Here is a 21,474-nt window from a genome sequence, read left to right as displayed (position 1 = left end):
GAGAGAAGAATTAATCCAAACAGCCGCGGAGGCGGACCTACGTTTCGGGTTGAGGGGTCACGGGACCCCGTTAACCTCGACAAAAACTCTCTCTCTCTCTCTCTCTCTCTCTCTCTCTCTCTATATATATATATATATATATATATATATATAGTTGGGATGCCTTAAATATTTTTCGTGTGCCCCCACACACAAATAGGCGAACTGGAGGAGTGATTTTATGGAGCGCTTAAGTTTTCGCCTTTGCTGGATCTCGTGGGTTCAAAACCCATTTTCATCATTTCTCCTCTCATTTTTATTTTACTTCTTTGAATTCAACTAATTTGTACTTAATAGCAAACTGCTACACTTTTTACTTTTATCTTCTTCTTTTTTTGAATTCAATTATAGTTTAGTTTTAATACATAATAGTCAACTTACTTAATTTTATTCATTTTCAAATCCTTCCCTTAAAATTAAAAGCCTTAAATTGTAATTTATCGCACTCCTGAAGTAGAAAAATACAAATCCTTCTACCACAACTTTCTTCAACAATCACTTTGACAAAGTAGCGGATATCCGTCAACCCTGACTCGGCAATGACAACTAATTAAGAATTTGAGACCTTTCTTCAGTTCTTTAACTATTAGCACACCCTTAATCTTGATTTGTTTAGTAAGTTTTTTCATAATTTTTGAAGTTTGAACACCCTTTTGATCATAGACCCTTTTTTTAATGGAGAAAAAGCTAGAAAAGTTAAAATTTGAAACAATCTTAAATCAAATACCTTCTCTTTCCGTAACACCTATTTTGCGAAGAAATCTCTCTCTTTGTTTGATGCTTTCTATTTCTTTAGAGCTTCTTTTTATTTATACTTGGATGATAAGTCATCATAATCATTGAATTTTCAAAGAGTTGCCGCCAAATTTTATCGCTAGTAATTAGCATACAATTGTGGCCCCGTCGTGCTCAAATCCTGGGTCCGCCTCTAAACAGCCGCCCACCCAACTAAAACTAAAAATATCCGGCGGATATATAACATATATACAGCTTATGCATAATATGTGAATTAGTGTGTATAATCAGTATCTGATCTATGTATACTGGCTAGGCAAAGTAAACAGTAAATCTAACCGGCTATTTTTATGAAGATTCCTTGATAAAATTTGTAAAGGTATTTATTACCATAATGGTTAAAGAAAGAAAAAATTACATGGTATAACTAACTTATACATTGTATCAACTAGACATAAATACACATTGAAATGATTACAAGTGGTAGCTACTCTTTGTATTTTGTAGCAAAATTTCAATGGTAAATCCAGCGTATGGAGTCACATACGGTGATACAATAACTGCATGTATCACTGTATTTCAGTATAGTATATGTGTTGATACAACAATTTAGAGCGAAGGAATACAAATGATACAAATTGATAATAATTGATGATAATTAAGCAAATTGTAGTTACGTGTGGAAATTAGGCTCTAATATTTAGATGGTTCAAATTGGGCCGAGTCAATGCCTCAAATAACCCAACCTACTCGCGTCCAATGCCACATATAGATATTGAGATGTGATTTCACCATATTCCTATGAGCTAAAAATCGCCGCCTATTCTTCAGGCAGGTTTTACCTCCTCTAATTTTCGGATGCTGCTACCCTACTTAACAAGTAAGTAACCGCTCTTTCTTCGTCTGTTGATTACAGATTCATGTTCCTTGATTTTGTCTAAGGAATATATATGTATCAGATTTTTTGGATCTGTTCTATCCGCCTCTTAGCTACAGTGTAATCCTTCTCACTATCATTTTGTATACCGCTTTCAAAAATTATTTGTCTACCGTGTCTGCTCTGATCTTCATAGGAGGGATGCGAAAAAACATCAGCTTATTCACAATGTGCTCCGGGTTTAAAACCTTTTTTTTTTCTGATTAATAATGTTGTTAACTAATGCTCAAAGAACCAAAGAGTTTAACGCTCATAGGGTAGTTATAACTTATAAAATCAACAATATTATATGTGATGGAAGTGAATGTTGGGCCGTTAAAGTCCAAGACATCCACAAGATTTGTGTCGTGGAAATGTGGATATATAAGATTGATGTGTGATTATACAAGATTAGACAAGATCAAAAAATAATCACATCAGGATAAATTTGAAAGAAAGTGGCTTGAAATGGTTGGATCGTGTCCTGTATCAACCTCCAGATGCATCTGTGTATGTGTGTGAAGCCATGGCGGAAAGTATTAAAAGAGGACGAGTTAGACCTAAAATTATATGCAAGGAAATTGTCTCGAAAGATATATAAGGTTTTGGAATCCATGCACACTTAACATAAGGTAGGACAAAATTGAAGAAAAATATCTATACAGGCGATATTAATTAGTTGGGAAGATGTTTTATTAATGTTGGTACATTTACTGTAGGTGATATGTTTCATAGGAGTTTTATTAGATCTATTTGAGGCATAGTTGTTGTAACGTTGGCATTAGATGAAATTAAATGGAGACACATGTTCATTTAGGATTCATATTGTCGGTCACAACTTATTTGAGAATAAGACTTAGAGCCCGTTTGGATTGGCTTATTTTAAGTGCTTTTAAGCCAAAATTGCTTTTAAGCCATTTTGTAGTGTTTGGATAAAGTAAAAAAAGTGCTTTTAAGTACTTGTTTTTAAGCTAAAATGACAAAAACAAGCCAAAAGCTAGAAATCCTAACTTATGGCTTAAAAACTACTTTGGCTTAAAAGTTACTTAAAATAAGCCCATCCAAACAGGCTCTTAGTTATTTTTGTAAGCCCATCCAAACGGGCTCTTAGTTAATTTTGTTTTTACGGTGAAACAAGAGAAAACAATCGATAGCCATATATGTTATACTTTGTTTAACACTGATTTCGTGAAATGTGGGAACATACATGGCTGGTCAGTTCATTTAGGTTTGAATTCTCAAGAGTTGCATATTTTGCATATGCTACTGATCATGTTCTATGGCTAATGATTACAATGACAAAATCTTTTTTGGTAACGGCGGTTGGTGTGTGTGTGTCGATATTGCTAAAGCAGTTCTATAGTAGTTTTATCTTTTTTCTGTGTCTGCTGTGAGTATCATAAGAACAGAGTCATTAATCAGGTAAAGTGACTTTTTTCTCCTATAAAACCAGGCCCTAAGAAGTAAGAAATGTCATGTTAGAATGTTATATCCACTCTAATGATTCTTTTTTATTTTAGGTCCTTAATTGACAACATCTTCAATTTACATGGTATTCCATTCTCTAACGGCTCTAGAGAAATTGCTGCATCTGCAAAAACACTAGCTCTTGACAAGCCTAATCCAGCTTAAGATTGGACAGTTGTATTGACTCATAGTGGAAAACAAAAAAGAAACTTGCATAAAGTTATCGTGCTCGAGCGGACACCTTTATTGACTGTTTTCCAACCGAGCTAGTTTATTTGAGGTATTTTTTCTGTAGAGAATGATGGGGGGAGTTAATTTTGTCTAGCATAGCCAATCTTTGGAGCCTTGAAACTTTGATATTATAAGTTTGGGGCGAAATATTATCACTCGTAATACTTTGAAAGATGGTTAAATTGAGACATTTGCATATCTTTCTCTGCTTCACAGTAAATAATTAGTTTATTTATTGTGAAACCGTGAGAAATTTACAAATGTCTCATCTTCCACCAAAGTGTTACGAGCGGCAACATTTTTTCCATATCAAAGTTTTAAGGTTCCAAAGATTGGCTATGGCTGCGTACATCCTACCCTCCCCAGACCCCACTTGTGAGATTATACTGGGTTGTTGTTGTTGTACAGAACCAATAAGCGAGCAAAACGTGCTCCATTCTTCAAGGTTATCCACTTCACAAAAGCCCAAGTGACTTCAAGCTCTCAACTTTTTTATGGGTAACGTTCAGTGTTGGATGAGATGCTGCCTCATTGTTGTACATTTTATCTGCTTCACAAGCCTCTAATTTCATGTTTTCTGATGTTTCAAAAAGCAATCTCTGAATCTCAAACAATGGTGGTGGAAGAGTTAATGCTCTTTGTTCTTTGACTTTGAACTTCTTATCTCAATATGGGTGAGTTATAGCATATATTTAGCTTTCCTCTGAATAAGAGGTGAGTTATAGCATATGTTTAGCTTTTATCTTGATCATAGTTTCCCAATTAATGCAGATAGTTACTTGTTGTCTTTGTCGTGTCCTTAATCCCACAAAAGAATTTAGCTTATATTGGTATAGTTTAACTTGTAGTAGGATGTAACTTGCCTTTTCCAAGTTACAGAACTCATCTATTATGAATGGTTAACTATAATTATCGATCAGGTGATGTGATTGTGTTAAAAAGATTTTACCTTGTTAGTGTATAGTAGTTAAACTCCAAAAAAGCACTGGTAAAGCATCTTGAGATATCAATGATACCCCTCCTTGCAGTAGAATTGATTTAACGATACAGATGGTATTATAGATAAAAAGATTCATGTTTTACCTTTAAACCCAGAATAGTTTAACAGAAACTTCAACATATACTGTACAGACGAAGCACCCAAAAACAAATATTCTAATTTTACGCCAAGAGAATTCGTAGTAGTTAGACGGTGTAAAAATTAATTTATCTGAACCAAATATTTACCTTAGATAAATTTGCATTATGTTTTTTTTCTTTTTTTTGCACAGAGTATCAAAAAGTCGTAAATAACGAGAAAAAAAGATGAGAATCTGCACCGTCTCCTCGATTTTCATCACGTTACTATTTTACTCAAAGTTTAAATTATCATAATTAATCAGGGACAACCTTTTCATTAAATTCTCTTCCACATGAATCCATGTGCTCAAAAATGTTACCCACTCGCTTTAGTTATGGATCTGACTATTTTATTTCTTATTTTAATTTAAAATAGGAAACATCTTAACCCCCTTCCACAAGCCACACGCAAAAACTCTTTTCATATTATGCTATTATTATTGAATTTATCTAAGCTGGAAAGTACAATCTAATTGTATAGTAGTATTACTTAACATCGAGATAAAGTAGGTTATGTAATGTTGTTTGTTTTTTAAGGTGTTCTGTCAGTTTGTTCACATTTAAATTATGTCTCGAACTTTGTTTTTTTCACCGGTATTCGCATCGGATAATTATGTCTATCAAGATTTAGATTATGTCTTTCGGATAATTATGTTTATTTTCTACTAAAATTGAACCCTGATCACGCATGATTTCTATGCACTTCGTTAACGGCTAGATCAGATCCTTAGGTGCTTAGATATGTAAAATTGCTAATCAAGCTCAACCGCTAGATTAAGAGTTTACCATGCAAGATTTATATGTTCGACTCTTTGATAAATAAATAATACTTTCTCCGATCCAAAATAAGTGATTTTTTGGTTTTTTTTTTATGGTCCAAAATAAGTAATTTTTCAGATTTTAAAAAATGAATTAATTATTTTTTTTCTTACATTACCCTTGGAGTAAATAATATTGGAGTATGTGTTAGAGATATTTATGTGAAGAAATAGTAAAGATTAATATGGTCAATTTCATTGCTAATTAATGTTAAAAGGTGAATTTCTTAATTTGTATAAAAATATCCAAAACAAATCACTTATTGTGGACCAGAGGAGTAAATAATTAAAAGAGAACGATAAGTAAATTATAGAAACAAACATTTATGGTCTCTGTTAATCTCTTGTCAGTCTGACATTGTTTTTTTTTTTTCGTCTCAGAAATTGACAGGGTGGGTCATCATTGCGCTACCGACTGTTATGTTCATTGTCATTCAAACGATTCACTAGAGTTTTATATTTTTAACTACGCAGTGGATCTTTTGGTACGTGGGATAAGGTGGTATAGGAATTAGGATTAAATTTATCTCATATTTATTTTTAGAATTAGTTAATCTCGGAATAAATTTATATCACAATCTTGGATTATTTAATACCCACCTCATAGGTGGGATTCCCAGGATAAGATTCAAAAATGATCATGTTATCCCCGTTAAAGACCTTTCCTTTTTCACTGTTTTTGAACTGATGAAATGTGTTTGGAATTTCATTCTAGTAGTCCTATTAATTCGAATTGAACTCCACGAGACCATAACAATAACAGTGCAACGAATGAAAAAAGAATATGATATGGATTATAAAATTTATGTCGTTGTATACGGTCGAAATCGGACTTGTCCGATTTTGTACGGTTAATTGAGATCGGGGCGGCAGACCAAGGTTCGATCTCAAAATAGATTGGATCATTATATGTATAGATATTGCCAAGCTCGTAATTCAAGAATCGATCGAGATCGAAACCAGTTAAGTTCGAGACCAGCCAAGATCGATATCGAGCTAAATGGAGATCAACCAAGATTGAGATCGAGCTAAATGTAGAGACTGACCGAGGCCAAAGATCGGCCTCAATCGAGGAAAGCTTATCAAGCCAAAGACAGAGACCGGAATATCAGCAATTGGGTGGGAATCTCGACGGAAATTACGGCGCAAATCATGGAAAGACTAATTAATTAATCTATCATGAGATCCCCACTATGTATTTTTAATTATATCCAAAATAAGATTTCTTCACTATATTAAAGGTTGTTATCATTTGTAGAAGACATATTCATTAAGATCCATAGAATATAAAGCAATACATTATTCTTCTCTGGTTTTGATATTTAGTTATATTGTTCTCCTATCAATTACTCTCTATTCAACTTGAAGGCTTAGGCTAACTAATTCATTCAGTTTGAATTCATTTCTTTTACAACTAATTTCAATATTCATTTATTTATCTTTTCCAATTTGTACTAAGTTATACCACGTATCCTTAGAACTACGTATAAATTCAATTGTTATCCGTTTTTCGGGTAAATAGTTTGGCGCCTACCGTAGGGCTAAGGATAATAGTGGTTATTTGATATAAATCTCTGTAAAACACACTATTTTACACTTGCTCTTGGAAGTATCTTTGATTTCAAGCTAAAAATGACGAACTCTTAGTTAATGGCCCTACCTATCGACAACGAATCTGGCCATCAAGATGAGAATAACAACGTGGCGCCCAGGGATAAAAGACCACCCGTTGACCCCGTTGGAACTCGGGTCGTGGGTCCAATTGATGTTAATTCGCATGTGGCCATTGAAGCAAACCAACATTCCGGCCCCGAAAACAACATTCATGGTGGAACTCGATCTGTAGCACGAAATACCCAAAATATTGGAGAAGACGGGATGAGCCTGCGCATGATTTTTGAAATGTTGCAAGCTCAACAAGTAGCGATAGCTCAGTTGCAGATCAAAATCCAGGCACCGAGCAGGCCTAAGCATGGTCCACTCCAAGAAGTCACCCACAAAACGGGACCAGCTGTAGTAAGGTCAAATTATCAAGAATCGGGAACTACCCCCGAAATTATAAAGATGCTCGAGGAACTGATATAAACGGATAGAGTCAGGAAAAAAAAGAATTGAGGCAAACGACAAGAAAGTAGAAACTTATAACTCCAGGGTTGATCAGATCCCGGGGGCACCACCAATATTGAAGGGTTTGGATTCCAAAAAGTTCGTAAAAAAGCCTTTCCCCCCGAGCGCAACTCCCAAACCGATCCCCAAGATGTTCTGCATGCCCGAGATTCCTAAATATAATGGAACGACTAACCTCAACGAACATGTCACCTCTTACACGTGTGCCATTAAAGGGAACGATCTAGAAGATGATGAGATCAAAGTTGTATTATTAAAGAAATTCGGGGAGACCATGTCAAAGGGAGCAATGATATGGTATCTGTCACGACCCAATTTTTCCTCCGTTAGGTATCGTGATGGCACCTAGTCTTAAGGACTAGGTAAGCCTAACAATAATTAAAACAATAACACTATTTAAATAGAACCTCTTACAATTTCTAAAATCGGTAGTACAAGTCATAAGCTCTATAGAGTGTTTGCTAGAAAACTTGTAAATACAATTGTCCACAAATAAGAATAAACAGAGCAAAACAAAAAGTTGAAGGTGACTCCAAAGCCTGCGAATGCAGCAACATGCTTACCTTGAGTCTCCACAGCAACAGTCTACACAGCTAGCTAACGAACAAGAACCTGGATCTGCACAAAAATGTGCAGAAGAGTAGCATGAGCACACCATAGCGGTGCCAAGTAAGTATCAAGACTAACTTCGGTAGAGTAGTGACGAGAAATAGTCAAGACACCCACTGGTCTAGTAAACTGAATAGATATAACTATTTGAACAACAGAAGTATGCTGTCACATAAAGACTATGCAATATGGCTCACAGTACAGTGATGGCAATAAGGAAGGAAACAACAAGTATCAGCGAAATATCATGAAAATGACACAGAAAGGTGAATGGAACACAACCTAAATCCGAAATCACAAATACATCAAGGACAAGTAATAACTCAGCAACTACAACCGCTTTTACATCAGGTTTTAGTCAACAACTCCACGAGGTACCGAACCTCGGACAAATCACAACTCACGGGTCTCAATACCTGAATTCTAACACTTGGCATCCTGTGCTCTCATAATATCTCATAACCGCACTGACGACTCACGTGCCGACAGAGTCATTCTCACATAGAAGGCAAGTAAACAAGGGTGAGCATCTATGCTCAACAATGTCAAGAACACCTCTTATCCGATTAGAGTGCTTAACTACGTGTATGCTTGTGCAAGTGTCCTACCATAGTCCATATTAGCAAATAAGCATAAGAAAAAAGAACAGAGAGCACGTAGAATATTTTCTCATAACTTTCACAAGATAAAGCTCACACAGGTATGTATGTATACCACTTCACAAATATCAACAACAAGAATGCTCCCATGCCACAAATTATCATAAATCAATCACTGACACATCCCACTTTGTCTCGTCACGTGTGCAATAGTAACATAACTGCCAACCTTGTCTCACCACACGTGCATAATAATATTCCCACCTTGTCTCGCTACATGCGCGACCCCCCCTCCCCCCCCCCCCACACACACATATATATATATATATATATATATATATATATGCATATCCCGCCTTGTCACGCCGCATGTGCAAATATCAATGGTAACAATAGCACGACAGAAACCTCGTGCATCACCACAACAAGACAGCAATAACAATGACAATAATACAAAGTACGACAAGTAAATAAACTCAAGAACTTTAATTCACAAAGAAACGGTAGAACCAATTCACAAGGAATAACCACAGTAAATAATGCTAGGCGTAAAGAGAACAACTCAACAAAGGGAAAAACTAATGTGTAGCAACGGTCCCACAATATACATTTCAACAACAGGGAGAGCTAACACGAGTTAAATAATCCAAATAAAATAAGTCAACTAAGATGTAGGATATCTAAAACTTCTTTTAAGGTTGAGGAAATTTCAAAGGATATTCAATAATTCAATTAAGGATAAGCAGCCGAAAGATAATCATAACCTTAATTAAGACTGAACAAATTACAGGATGAAATAATAATAATTCCAAATAAAGATAAGCAGTTATGAAAAGATAGCATGACAATAGAGGAGGTGAAATCTTCAGTTAAGTCAAATAAGAGTCAAATAGACAATAAGAGTAAATCGGGAAAATGATTAATTCTAATTAAAGCATGTAGAGGTGAAACTAGTAAATATGAACTTAATCATATCAAGAACAACTCCATACTCATTGAATATAAGGATCTAGAAATCCTAAAAGGGAAACTTTTCACAAATAAGTCTGAGCACGCACTCGTCACCTCGCGTACATGGACTACAATCACTATAGAAGACTCAAATCCTAAGGAAAAAATCCCTCACACAAGGTTAGGCAAGATACTTACTCGAACCAAGCTCAAACAATCGGTCACAATGCCTTTTCCAAGAATATCCGGCTCCGAATGGCCCAAATCTAGGCAAACACAATTGCATAACATGATTACAATAATAATAGACTCATCTAATTAGTGTAATCAATATTTTAAAAAAAAATTCGAAATCCGCCCTAAAAAGTCGACCCGGGCCCACATCTCGAAATCGGGTAAAAATCACAAAATACGAACACCCATTCACTCACGAGTCCAACCATATAAGAATTACTCAAATCCGACCACAAATCTCCCTTCAAAACTATAAATCTTTATTGAAGAAGTTCTTCCAATTTTTCCCAATTTCAACCCTAAAAATCCTAAATTAAATGGAGAACACAACTACAGATTAATGTAATACAACCAAAAATAAATTAGGAATCATTACCCCAAAGCTTCCTCTGAAAATCCCTCAAAAAATCGCCAAATTCCGAGCTCTCAAGTCCAAAAACGAAGAATGAAATCAAACCCTCGAATTTCTCTTTTCTGCCCAGGCGTGACCGCACCTGCGACATAATTAGCTGCATGTGTGCAACCGCATGTGTGCATTTCCAACTGCACATGTGCTTCCTCTCGCTTATGCGTCCCAGAATCCGCTTCTGCGGAGCCGCTAATGCGCACAAATTCTCCGCACCTGCGGAGACTGCCAAGTCCAGCTCTTCTCGCACCTGCGCCTCCATCTTCGCATCTGCGGGCATCGTAGATAAGGAATTTTCCTCGCACCTGCGACCCCTGGCACTCCTCCATTTTTCCGATTCTGCGCTTGCCATTCTGCACGTGCGCTCCCGCACCTGCGGTCTCTTCACCGCAGGTGCGAAAATACCAGAAGCCTGAAGACTTAGCAATAACACAAATCAAACTTTTAATCCGTTAAGCACCCGAAACTCACCCGAGGCCCCCGGGACCTCAACCAAATATACCAACCAATCCTAAAACACCATACGAACTTAGTCAAGCCCTCAAATCATATCAATTAACGCTAAAATCACGAATCACCCTCCAATTCAAACTTAAAGAACTTGAAACTTCACATTCCTACAACTGATGCCGAAACCTATCAAACCACGTCCGAATGACCTCAAATTTTGCACACAAGTCATATTCAACATTTCAGACCTACTCCAACTTTCGGAATCGTATTCCGATCCTGATATCAAAAAGTCCACTACCGGTCAAAATCTCCAAAAATTCAATTTCCACCATTTCAAGCCTAAATGAGCTACAGACCTCCAAAACACAATCCGAACATGCCCCTAAGTCCAAAATCACCCAACGGAGCTAACGGAACCGACGAAATTCCATTATGGAGTCGTCTTCACACAGTTCCGACTACGATCAAAATCCTAAGACTTAAGCTTTCGTTTTAGGGACTACGTATCCCAAACCACTCCGAAATATCTGGTAACTGAATTCAACCACGCACGCAAGTCAATACACATAATATGAAGCTGCTCAGGGTCTTATGCCGTCGGACGGGACTTAAATTCTCAAAACGACCGGCCGAGTCATTACATCCTTCCCCTCTTAAACAAACGCCCGTCCTCGAACGTGCTAAGAATCACCTCGAAGTCTTGAAATCACTGAAAGTACATACCCAACATACACCCATGGGGGACCCTACGTCACCCCAATCCACATAAGACTGACGACACTATCCCAACTGTAATTTATCCTATCTATCAACACCGATAAGCCTTAGAGTCAAAATTCTTACCTTCATTTATCTTCAAAAGACCCGATTCTAAATCCATAATCGATATCAGTCTCAATCAGCTGTAACAACTCATGCCTACATCCACAAGGTACGACTACACAACAAGACACACCACATATAGGCCCATAATAACATTTCTGATCACATTAGCTGCCCAAAATCAAAACTAGCACCGATAATTAGATACATATCCGTTAGCAACCCGTTTCAAACCTCCACAACGCTGACAATGATTCAAGAAACACGAAGACCTCATAACTATACACCCGAATCAACAAGTCACAACTAACACCACCGGGCACACACCCCGCAAGCCAAAACTTAAGAAGCACATAACGAAATCGACTAAATATGTAAAGAGAAACACATAAGATAAATATCAAACAAGCCCGACAGGCACAACTTTCTAACAATACCCTACTACGAATCAATTCAAAAGGAAAAATCAAGTTACATGAACAAATCATAAGGATCTCATCCTGGTATCACCTCCACCACGGCACGCAGCCCGGCTCTAAAATAAGGACCAGTAGATCTCTCCGGTCTTCGAGGCCTCCTCACCTCTCTGTCTTCTCTCTCCTGATCTCATATGTACTCTCTCTCATGGCCTCGCCTGTCTTCTCTTTCCTGGTCCCACATACCCTCTACTCGACGAGCGATCCCTACCACCTGCTGAAACGAAACATCTGACTCTAACTCCCGAGCCATGCTGAACTGAATATCATGCCTAAGTCCCTCAATGAATCTACGGACACGTTCTCTAACTGTGGCGACCAAAGCAGGTGCATGTCTGGCGAAATCACTGAATCTCACGGCATACTCTGACACTGACATAATGCCCTGGCGCAGCTGCTCAAACTCCGCGCGCCATGCATCTCGAAGAGACTGAGGTACAAACTCTCTCAGGAACATCTCTGAAAACTGAACCCATGTAAGTGAAGCTAACTCGGCTGGTCTACCCAACTCATATGCCCGCCACCACTGATAAGCCACTCCCATGAGTTGGAATATAGTAAAAATAACCCCGCTCGTCTCTACAATACCTATAATATGAAGAATGCGGTGACACTCCTCCAGAAAACCCTATGCACTCTCTAAAGCCAAACCACTGAATGAAGGAGGGTCATATTTCTTGAACCTTGCAAGTCTAAGCTGCTCTTTCTCAGATGTTGCTTCCCTGACCACGGGCTGAACTGGAACCACAGACTGTATCGCCATGACACCTGGAACCTGACCAACATGAAATCGCTACCCTGGCTGTGGGCGGCGGGAGTCTGGGTTGCTCCCCCGGTCTGTGAAGTAGCTGTTGCAAGCGGAATCAACCCCGCCTGAGCCAATGTACCAAACATGCTCAAGAACTGTGCTAAGGTCTCCTGAAGTCCGGGGGTAATAACAGGCGCCTCCGGTACTTGCTCCCTAACTGGAACTACTGGCGGCTCCTTAACTGCTACTCTGGTTTGTGCTCTGGCTGCGACACTTACTCCTCATCGGCCTCTGCCTCTAGCGATACTTGCTCCGGGAGCAGCGTCGTCTATAACTGTAGCTCGTGTCCTCAATATTTGTGAGAGAATGGAATGATAAAAGTTCAAACTCCGAGATCAATAAGCTCGCATGATAGGAATGAAAGAAGTGAGATTGTCCTAATAGTTCTGTAGCCTCTCGAAGATAAGTACAGACGTCTCCGTACCGATCCACAAGACTCTACTAAACCCGCTTATGACTCGTAGCACCTATGAATCTAGAGCTCTGATACCAACTTGTCATGACTTAATTTCCCCTCCGCTGGGTATCGTGATGGAACCTAGTCTTAAGGACTAGGTAAGCCTAACAATAATTAAAACAACAACATTATTTAAATAGAATCTCTTACAATTCCCAAAACCGGTAGTACAAGTCATAAGCTCTACAGAGTGTTTGCTAGAAAACTTGTAAATACAATTGTCCACAAATAAGAATAAACAGTGCAAAATAAAAAGTTGAAGGTGACTCCGAAGCCTGCGAACGCAGCAGCAGGATTACCTTGAGTCTCCACAGCAACAGTCCACACAGCCAGCTAACGAACAAGAACCTGGATTTGCACAAAAATGTGCAGAACAGTAGCATGAGCACACCATAGCGGTGCCAAGTAAGTATCAAGACTAACTTCGGTGGAGTAGTGACGAGGAATAGTCAAGACACCCACTGGTCTAGTAAACTGAATAGATATAACTATTTGAACAACAGAAGTATGCTGTCACATAAAGACTATGCAATATGGCTCACAGTACAGTGATGGCAATAAGGAAGGAAACAACAAGTATCAGCGAAATATCATGAAAATGACACAGAAAGGTGAATGGAACACAACCTAAATCCGAAATCACAAATACATCAAGGACAAGTAATAACTCAGCAACTACAACCGCTTTTACATCAGGTTTTAGTCAACAACTCCACGAGGTACCGAACCTCGGACAAATCACAACTCACGGGTCTCAATACCTGAATTCTAACACTTGGCATCCTGTGCTCTCATAATATCTCATAACCGCACTGACGACTCACGTGCCGACAGAGTCATTCTCACATAGAAGGCAAGTAAACAAGGGTGAGCATCTATGCTCAACAATGTCAAGAACACCTCTTATCCGATTAGAGTGCTTAACTACGTGTATGCTTGTGCAAGTGTCCTACCATAGTCCATATTAGCAAATAAGCATAAGGAAAAAGAACAGAGAGCACGTAGAATATTTTCTCATAACTTTCAAAAGATAAAGCTTACACAGGTATGTATGTATACCACTTCACAAATATCAACAACAAGAATGCCCCCATGCCACAAATCATCATAAATCAATCATTGACACATCCCACTTTGTCTCGTCACGTGTGCAATAGTAACATAACTGCCAACCTTGTCTCACCACACGTGCATAATAATATTCCCACCTTGTCTCGCTACATGCGCGACCCCCCCACCCCACTCCTCCACACACACACACGCACACACATATATATATATATATATATATATATATATATATATATATATATATATATATGCATATCCCGCCTTGTCACGCCGCATGTGCAAATATCAATGGTAACAATAGCATGACAGAAACCTCGTGCATCACCACAACAAGACAGCAATAACAATGAAAATAATACAAAGTACGACAAGTAAATAAACTCAAGAACTTTAATTCACAAAGAAACGGTAGAACCAATTCACAAGGAATAACCACAGTAAATAATGCTAGGCGTAAAGAGAACAACTCAACAAAGGGAAAAACTAATGTGTAGCAACGGTCCCACAATATACATTTCAACAACAGGGAGAGCTAACACGAGTCAAATAATCCAAATAAAACAAGTCAACTAAGATGTAGGATATCTAAAACTTCTTTTAAGGTTGAGAAAATTTCAAAGGATATTCAACAATTCAATTAAGGATAAGCAGCCGAAAGATAATCATAACCTCAATTAAGACTGAACAAATTACATGAGGAAATAATAATAATTCCAAATAAAGATAAGCAGTTATTAAAAGATAGCATGACAATAGAGGAGGTGAAATCTTCAGTTAAGTCAAATAACAGTCAAATAGACAATAAGAGTAAATCGTGAAAATGATTAATTCTAATTAAAGCATGCAGAGGTGAAACTAGTAAATATGAACTTAATCATATCAAGAACAACTCCATTGATATGAACTACGTGTATTTTTGTGCAAGTGTCCTACCATTGACCATATCAGTAAATAAGCATAAGGAAAAAGAACGGACAACACGTAGAATATTTTCTCACAGCTTTCACAAGATAAAGCTCAAACAGGTATGTATACCACTTCACAAATTTCAACAACAAAAATGCCCCATGTCACAAATCATCACAAATTAATCCCTGACACATCCCACCTTGACTCGCCACGTGTGCAATAGTAACATAACTTCCCGCCTTGTCTCGCCACATGCGCAACCCATCATATATATATATATATATATATATATATATATATATATATATATATATATATATATATATATATATATATATATATATATATATATCTTGCCTTGTCACGCCGCATGTGCAAATATCAATGGTAATAATAGCACGACAGAAACCTCGTGCAACCCCATAATAACAACCGCACGACAGAAATCTCGAGCATCACCACAACAAGTACAGCAGCAACAATGACAATAATACAAAGTACGACAAGTAAATCAACTCAAGAATTTTAATTCACAAAGAAACGGTAGAACCAATTCACAAGGAATAACCACAGTAAAGAATGCTAGGCATAAAAAGAACAGCTCAACAAAGGGAAAAACTAATGTGTAGCAACAATCCCACAATATACATTTCAATAACAGGGAGAGCTAACACGAGTAAAATAATCCAGAATAAAATAACTCAACTAAGATGTAGGATATCTAAAACTTCTTTTAAGGTTGAGGAAATTTTGAAGGATATTCAATAATTCAATTAAGGATAAGCAGCGAAAAGATAATCATAACCTCAATTAAGACTGAACAAATTATAGGATGAAATCATAATAATTCCAAATAAAGATAAGCAGTTATGCAAAGATAGCATGACAATAGAGGAGGTAAAATATTTAGTTAAGTCAAATAAGAGTCAAATAGGCAATAAAAGTAAATCCTGAAAATGATTAATTCTAATTAAAGCATGTAGAAGTGAAACTAGTAAATAGGAACTTAATCATATCAAGAACAACTCTGTACTCAGTGAATATAAGGACCTAAAAATCCTAAAAGGGCAACTTTTCACAAATAAGTTTGAGCACGTACTCGTTACCTCGCGTACATGGACTACAATCAACATAGAAGACTCAAATCCTAAGGGAAAAATCCCTCACACAAGGTTAGGCAAGATACTTACCTCTAACCAAGCTCAGACAATCGGTCACAATTCCTTTTCCACGAATATCCGGCTATGAATAGCCCAGATCTAGCCAAACACAATTGCATAACATGAATACAACAATAATAGACTCATCTAATTAGTGAAATCAATATTTAAACAAAAATTCCGAAATCCGCCCTAAAAAGTCGACCCGGGCCCATATCTCGAAATCGGGTAAAAATTACAAAATACGAACACCCATTCACTCACGAGTCCAACCATATAAGAATTACTCAAATCCGACCACAAATCCCCCTTCAAAACTAAAAATCTTTATTGAAGCAGTTCTTCCAATATTTCCCAATTTCTACACAAAAAATCCGAAATTAAATGTAGAAAATAACTATAAATTAATGTAATACAACCAAAAACAAATTAGGAATCATTACCCCAAAACTTCCTCTGAAAATCTCTCAAAAAATCGCCAAATTCCGAGCTCTCAAGTCCAAAAACGAAGAATGAAATCAAACCCTCGAATTTCTCTTTTCTGCCTAGGCGTGACCGCACCTGCGACATAATTAGCCGCATGTGCGCAACCGCATGTGCGCATTTCCAACCGCACCTGCGCTTCCTATCGCTTCTGCGTCCCAGAATCTGCTTCTGCGGAGCCGCTAATGCGCACAAATTCTCCGCGCCTGAGGAGACTGCCAAGTCCAGCTCTTCTCACACCTGCGCCTCCATCTTTGCATCTGCGGGCATCGTAGATGAGGAATTTTCCCCGCACCTGCGACCCCTGGCACTCCTCTACTTTTCCGCTTTTCCGCTTGTCTTTCCGTACGTGCGCTCCCGCACCTGCGATTTCTTCACCGCAGGTGCAAAAATACCAGAAGCCTGAAGACTTAGCAACAACACAAATCAAACCTTTAATCTGTTAAGCACCCGAAACTCACCCGAGGCCCCCGGGACCTCAACCAAACATACCAACCAATCCTAAAACACCATACGAACTTAGTCAAGCCCTCAAATAACATCAACTAACGCTAAAATCATGAATCACCCTCCAATTCAAACTTAAAGAACTTGAAACTTCATATTCCTACAACTGATGCCGAATCCTATCAAACCACGTCCGAATGATCTCAGATTTTGCACACAAATCATATTCAACATTTCGGACCTACTCCAACTTTCAGAATCGTATTCCGACCTCGATATCAAAAAGTCCACTACCGGTCAAAATCTCCAAAAATTCAACTTCCACCATTTCAAGCCTAAATGAGCTACATACCTCCAAAACACAACCCGGACAAGACCCTAAGTCCAAAATTACCCAACGGAGCTAACAGAACTGACAAAATTCCATTCTGGAGTCGTCTTCACACAGTTCTGACTATGGTCAAAATCTTAAGACTTAAGATTTCATTTTAGGGACTACGTGTCCCAAATCACTCCGAAACATCTAGTAACTGAATTCAACCACGAACACAAGTCAAAACACATAATATGAAGCTGCTCAGGGCCTTATGCCATCGGAGGAGACTTAAATTCTAAAAATGACTGGCCGGGTCATTATAATATCATAATTTACCACCTAACTCTATCTACTCTTTTATCGTACTTGAAGATTCTTTTGTAAAAGCACATGCCGAAGCCATAAAGGTCGAAACTAGAAAGTCGAACCTCTTTAAGCTAAGGTAAAAAGAGAACGAGATGCTAAGAGAATTTGTATCTCATTTTCAAATGGAACGAATGGATCTACCACCGTTCAAGCTTTCATTCAAGGCCTAAACATACGAAGTTCGGTAGCCTCATAACAGTTAAAGCAGAACTTGATCGAATATCCAGCTGTAACCTAGGCCGATGTGCATAATCGGTACCAGTCAAAGATTAGGGTCGAGGATGACCAGTTAGGGACCCTACCGGGTCCGTTTATCCAAACAGGGCCATCGACAGAATTAAAAAGGATATTGATCGGGAACCACGGTTAAACAGAGATCGATATCAGCCATACGGTGAAGATCGAAGAAATAACGGGCCCGGACGCAACCCCGTTCGAATTGATAGAAGAAATGATCGAGGACAGGGCTCTCGAGGGCTCATGAGTAAGAGTGGTTTCGATAGAAATGTCAAACCCAAAGAAGCACCACGACTATCAGAATAAAACTTCAACGTTGGTGCATCCGCCATTATATCAGCTATCGGACGTATCAAAGATACTAAATGGCCTCGACCTCTGCAGACCGATCCAGCCCAAAGATATCCCAATCAAATATGCAAGTATCATGGCACTCATGGCCACAGAACGGAAGATTGCAGGCAGTTGAGAGAAGAAGTAGCCTGGTTGTTCAATGAAGGACACCTTCGAGAGTTTTTAAGTGATCGGGCCAAGAATCGCTTCAAAAACAGGGAGCTCAATAGACAAAACGAGCAAGAAGAGTCGCAACACATTATTCACATGATTATCGGAGGGATCGATGATCCCCAAGGGCCAGTGTTTAAACACACTAAGGTGTCGATTATAAGGGAGAAGCGATCTAGGGATCAGGATTACATACAAAAAGGAACCTTTTCCTTCAACGACGAAGATACAAAAGGAATCATGCAACCACATAACGATGCACTGGTAATATCTGTACTCATGAATAAGACTCAAGTTAAGCGTGTGTTAATTGATCCAGGTAGTTCGGCCAACATCATTTGATCGAAGGTCGTAGAGCAACTCGGTCTACAGGACTAGGTCATGCCGGCAACCCTGGTACTAAAAGGATTCAATATGGCATGTGAAACTACTAAGGGCGAGATAATTCTGCCAGTTAACATTTCCGGGACCATCCAAGAAATGAAGTTCCACGTGATCAAGGGCGACATGAGGTATAATGCCCTGTTCGGGAGACCATGGATCCACAACATGAGAGCAGTACCCTCGACCCTTCACCAAGTTCTAAAATTCCAAACACTAGAGGAAATAAAAACAATCTACAGTGAGCAACCGACCGCAAAGGAACTGTTTGTCATCGCAAAGTGATTCCGATATCATCACTCTCATTGACAAAGGGGTTAAATTTGAAGGAAAAACAAGATACCAAATAGCAATCACAAGTGCCAACCTTGACCCAACCAGAGAAGCATGAGACTAACGAAGATGATGATTATGGGTTCCCTCGATCCTTCGTGGTCCCCGATGATTCCGACGCTACCAAATCAACGATCGAAGAACTGGAGCAAATCACACTAATCGAATATCTGCCCAAATGAAAGGTATACCTGGGTACGGGACTAAATCACGAGCTTAGGAGAAAGCTTATTCAATTTCTTTTAACTAACATGGATTGTTTCTCTTGGTCCCATCTTGACATGACAGGGGTCCCACCGGAAATCACCACTAAGCTTGGATTCGAAATTCCATCCGGTGAAGCAAAAAAGAAGGCCCCAGTCCGAGGTCAAACATGCCTTCATCAAAGATGAGTAACAAAACTTCTCAAAATAGGATCCATTCGGGAAGTAAAGTACCCTAAATGGTTAGCAAATGTGGTGGTAATCCCTAAAAAGGGAAACAAACTTAGAATGTATGTAGATTATAAAGACCTGAATAAAGCATGCCCCAAGAATTCTTTTCCTTTGCCCAATATCGATCGTATGATCGATGCCACGGTTGGTCACGAGATTCCCAGTTTTCTCGCTGCCTAATCCGGGTACAACCAGATGCGGATGAACCGGGAGGATCAGGAAAAGACCTTGTTTATCACTAAGTACGGTACCTGCTATTATAATGTAATTCGATTCGGTCTAAAAAATGTTGGTGCAACATATCAACGCCTAGTAAACTGTATGTTCGAAGAACAAATAGGAATATAAATGGAAGTTTATATTGATGACATGTTAGTCAAGTCCCTGCGAGCAGAGGACCATTTAAAGCATTTGCAGGATACTTTCGATATACTAAGGGAGTATAATATGAAGCTCAACCCCGAAAAGTGTGCATTCGGGGTTGGCTCGGGCAAGTTTCTTAGTTTCATGGTGTCCAATCGGGGAATCGAGATCAACCTCAATAAAATCAAAGCTATCGAGGATATCACGGTAATGGATAATGTAAAGGTCGTACAGAGGCTGACAGGGCGGATAGCCACCCTAGGATGATTCATTTCGAGATCCTCAGATAGGAGCCACCGATTTTACTCGCTTCTTAAGAAGGAGAGCAATTTTGCATGGACCCCGTAATGCCAACAGGCCTTGGAAGAACTAAAGCGGTATTTATCGAGCCCGCCGCAGCTTCACACCCCGAAAGTGGACGAACAGCTTTACCTGTACTTGGCAGTCTCGAAGATTGTGGTAAGTGGAGTCTTGGTCCGAGAAGAACAAGGTACGTAATTCCCTGTCTATTATGTTAGTGGAACCTTAGGTGAGGCCGAAACTAGATATCTACACTTAGAAAAATTAGCGCTTGCTTTAATAAGTGCCTCTAGGAAACTAAAACCATACTTCCAATGTCATCCAATATCTATTGTAACAACTTATCCTCTTCGAAATATTTTGTACAAACCCGAACTTTCGGGTCGATTGGCCAAATGGGCCGTGGAAATCAGTGGTACGATATTGAGTATCGACCCCGAACTGCCATCAAGTCTCAAATCTTGGCGGACTTCGTGGGTGACTTTACGCGACCTTCGTACCCGAGATTGAAAAAGAACTACTAATAAAATCAGGTACATCTTTGGGAGTCTGGACCCTCTTTACGTATGGTACTTCGAACGCGAAGGTGTCCGGACTAGGCATCGTACTAATATCACCCATAGGTAATGTAATTAGACAGTCTATCAGAACTATAAAATTAACTAACAATGAGGCCGAGTATGAGGCCATGATTGCAGGTCTCGAACTAGCTAGAAGCTTGGGAGCGGAGGTCATAGAGGCTAAGTGTGATTCCCTCCTCGTGGTAAACCAAGTTAACGGGACTTTTGAAGTCCGAGAAGACCGAATGCAGGCCACGGAGTTTTAGGCAACCCACGATTTTTATAGGCCACGGCCACCCCACTCGGGGAGTGACACTTTGAGCAAGCTCGAAGTAAAACGGGA

General features: G+C 38.8%; 1 long non-coding RNA gene across 1 annotated transcript; it reads left to right on the top strand.

Annotated features, from left to right (window-relative positions):
- Positions 1-1,463: 1,463 nt before the first annotated feature.
- On the top strand, positions 1,464-4,175 carry LOC104099424 (uncharacterized). Its single transcript, XR_687004.4, has 2 exons — positions 1,464-1,654; positions 3,211-4,175. It is a non-coding gene; the product is annotated as an uncharacterized lncRNA (long non-coding RNA).
- The last annotated feature ends 17,299 nt before the right edge of the window (positions 4,176-21,474 follow it).

The sequence above is a fragment of the Nicotiana tomentosiformis genome, chromosome 8 (genome assembly GCF_000390325.3).
Source record: "Nicotiana tomentosiformis chromosome 8, ASM39032v3, whole genome shotgun sequence".
Taxonomy (NCBI): Eukaryota; Viridiplantae; Streptophyta; class Magnoliopsida; order Solanales; family Solanaceae; genus Nicotiana; species Nicotiana tomentosiformis.
Note: the sequence above shows the minus strand (reverse complement) of the source record. Positions and strands in the feature narration are given on the sequence as shown.